Source organism: Mustelus asterias, chromosome 3 (assembly GCF_964213995.1).
Source record: "Mustelus asterias chromosome 3, sMusAst1.hap1.1, whole genome shotgun sequence".
NCBI lineage: Eukaryota > Metazoa > Chordata > Chondrichthyes > Carcharhiniformes > Triakidae > Mustelus > Mustelus asterias.
In genome coordinates, this window is record NC_135803.1 from 29,851,352 (window position 1) to 29,855,048 (window position 3,697).

Consider the following 3,697-nt stretch of genomic DNA (forward strand, 5'->3'; position numbering starts at 1 on the left):
GATCTCACCCATCTCTTGTGGATTCGCACATAGATGACCTTGTTGATCCTTAAGAGGCCCTCCTCTCTCCCTTGTTACTCTTTTGCCCTTTATGTATTTGTAGAAGCTCTTTGAATTCTCCTTTGCCTTATCTGCCAAAACAATCTCGTGTCCCCTTTTTGCCCTCCTGATTTCTCTCTTAACTCTACTCCTACACCCCCTATACTCTTCAAGGGATTCACTTGATCCCAGCTGCCTATGCATGTCATGTGCCTCTTTCTTCTTCTTGACCAGGGCCTCAATATCCCGAGTAATCCAGGGTTCCCTACTTCTACCAGCCTTGCCCTTCACTCTAAGAGGAATGAACCCTGGTTAACACACTTTTGAAAGCCTGCCACTTACCAGACGTCCTTTGCCTTCCCACAGACTCCCCCAATTAACCTTTTGAAAGTTCCTGCCTGATACCATCAAAATTGGCCTTGCCCCAATTTAGAATTTTAACTTTTGGGCCAGACCTATCATTCTCCATAGTTATCTTAAAACTAATAGAATCATGGTCACTGGTCACAAAGTGATCCCTCATTAACACTTCTGTCACCTGCCCTTCCTTATTTCCCAAATTTTGCCCCCTCTCTAGTCAGGCCATCCACATAGTGAATGAGAAATTCCTCCTGAATACACTCAACAAATTTCTCTCCATCCAACCCTCTAATACTATGGCTATCCCAGTCAATGTTGGGAAAGTTAAAATCTCCGACTATTACCACCCTATTTTTCTTGGAGCTATCTGTAATCTCCTTACATATTTGCTCCTCAATTTCCCGCTGACTATCTGGGGGCCGATAGTACAACCCTATCAAAGTGATTTCCCCCTTCTTATTTCTCAGTTCTACCCATATAGACTCAGTGGCCAAACCCTCAGATATATCCCCTCTCAGTACGGCCGTGATGCTTTCCCTAATCAAAAGTGGAACTCCCCTTCCTCTCTTACCCTCTGTTCTATCTTTCCTATAGCATCTGTCCCCTGGAACATTGAGCTGCCAGTCCTGTCCCTCCCTTAGCCATGTTTCAGTCATTGCTTTAATATCCCAGTCCCACGTACCCATCCATGCCCTGAGGTCATCTGCCTTGCCCGTCAGGCCTCTTGCATTGAAATAAATGCAGTTTAATCTGGACTTCCTTTGCTCTTTGTCTTGCTTTTGCCTGATCTGTCTGGTACTTGGATTACTGACACTGCCTTTACTACTTAATGTGCTCTCTTTAACTTCTGTGCTGTCCTCAAACTTCTCTTGTGTCTCTCTACTGCTTTGGGTCCCACCCCCTAAATCCTCCCGAGTGGCTTTTACATTACTCCCATATCAACAATTCTTGTTTGTTTATATTCATATCTTCACACTCCCTTGGAGAATTGGAATTGAATTGAATTGATTTATGATTAATTGATTTATAACTGATTTGTAAGCTGACTATGAACCTAATAGGCTCCTTCCCTGGTTGTCATCAGGTCCTGGAGTGGCATTTGAAACTGGAGGTTTCTAGATCAGAGGCAAGTGCATTACTAACAGAGCAACTAGACCATCATCAAGAGGACGCAACCCCGTCCTTCCACAAACAGACCCCAAAGGGGGTTCTCCCCAGCACTGAATGCGCTATGGTCCCTCCCATGTAATTCTCCAGCCCCATGCGGCCCCAGCACAATCTGAGCATGAGTGCACGGGGCCGGGGAATCACCCCCAGAAATGCTGAAACACTGATTCAAACATTTGAATCATTCCAAGGATTCAGGTGACTCAGATGTCTTCAGCCCAACAATTTTCATCCGCTTTATCAATGATGTTCCCTCTATCATGTGGTCAGGAATGAGGATGTTTACGGACAATTGCACAGTGTTCAATACCATTCATGACTCCTCAGATGTTAGAGCAGTCTGTGCCTCCAGCAGTGAGACCCAGACAACATTCAGACTTGGGCTTATAACTGGCAAGTAACATCAATATCACACAAGTGCCAGGCCATGCCAATCTCCAACATAGGGAATCTAATCATCTCCCTTTGACCTTAAATGACATTGGCCAGAATTATCCAATGTCAGACACCCCCCAGCACTGCCAGTAAGAACTGAGAATTAGGCACTCAGCCAAATCTCCATCACTGCAGGAGGAAAGAAGAATCCCAGCCGCAGGTGAGGTCAGAGAATTCCGGCCATTACCATCACTGAATCCCTTACCATCAACATTCTGGGGGTTGCCACTGGCCAGAAACATAACTGGATCAGGCATATAAATACTGCGGCTACAAGAACAGGTCAGAGTTGAGGAATCATGCGGCCAGTAACTCAATTTCAGAATCCCCAAAGCCTGTTCACGTCTACAAGACACAAGTCAGGAGTATGATGGAATACTCTCCGTTTGCCTCAATGAATGCAGCTCCAAACATACTCAAGGAACTTAACACCATCCAAGACAATGCACCCACTTCATCAACATCCTATCCAGTATCTTAAATGTTTACTCCCTCTGCTATCAGCGCACAATGGCACTGTAGTACAAGACATAATATAGGAACCCTCAACACTCCTTTGATAGCTCCTTCCAAACCCATGTGGCAAAATCTTCTGGCTGTTCATGCCAGCAGGATCTTCCAGTCCCGCCGAAGGCTCACCCCCACCTTGGATTTCCCGAAGACGTGGAGCGGAATCAATGGAAAAATCCCATTGACAGCAGCAGGACCAGAAGATCCCCCACCGGCCAACAGCAAGTGCCCCTCCGTAGACCAGAAACATGCGGCAGGTGCGTGGAAAATCCCCCCTCCATGATCTCTATCACCTAAAAGGGCAAGGGCAGCAAACACATGGCAACACCAACACCTGTAAGTTGCCCTCAAGCCGCTAATCATCCTAACTTGGAACTACACCACCATTCCTTCAGTGTTTCTGGGTCTAAATCCTGAAACGTACTTCCGAATAGCACTCTGATTGGACCTATACCACTTGAATTGCACTGGATCAAAAAGGTGGCCCATCACCACCTTCTGAAAGAAGGGAATGTGTATAAGGGTCGGCATTGCCACCAACAACAACATTCCCTGAAAGAATTTAAGAAGTGAAAGAACCAACAATAAACCATCTAAAGCATTTCAAGGGAGCTTAACTTTAAACCCACTTGCAAAGCATATTAAAGGAAAATTAACATATACTTGTATCATGTTTAGTGTTTAGAGCATTAATGAAAGCAAAAATAGTTAAGTATTTCAACTGAACAAAAATGAGCAATCTTACCAGAAATTGCAAGGTCAGCACACAGAAATGTTTAGGATATGTCGCCATTGCAGTGTTACAGCATGAGGTCTTCCTAAAGAAGTGTTTCCAAAGCTATTGCTGTTACAGACAGAACAGTCAAGCCATGGTCGAGTAAATGCGCATTGAATGTTGTCTTTCAAACGCCAGATGAATATGTTTTTATTATGCTCTTTTAATAGATATTGACTTTTGCTCCATAACTTGATGTATTTGAATTTCCAAACGGACTTTCTCCTGTAATATATTCATTTAATCTGGTTAAAAATTAGCTTATACAAGGTGTTTGTGCGATTTTAGGTTTGTTTGTTACTGATAAGTCTTCGTGTCAAAGCGTTCTTCGAAGTTTCATTTTCGATTCATTTTGGAAGTTCAATAGTATTCAGTAACATTGGAAATACAGGCTGGAATTCACGTAGGATT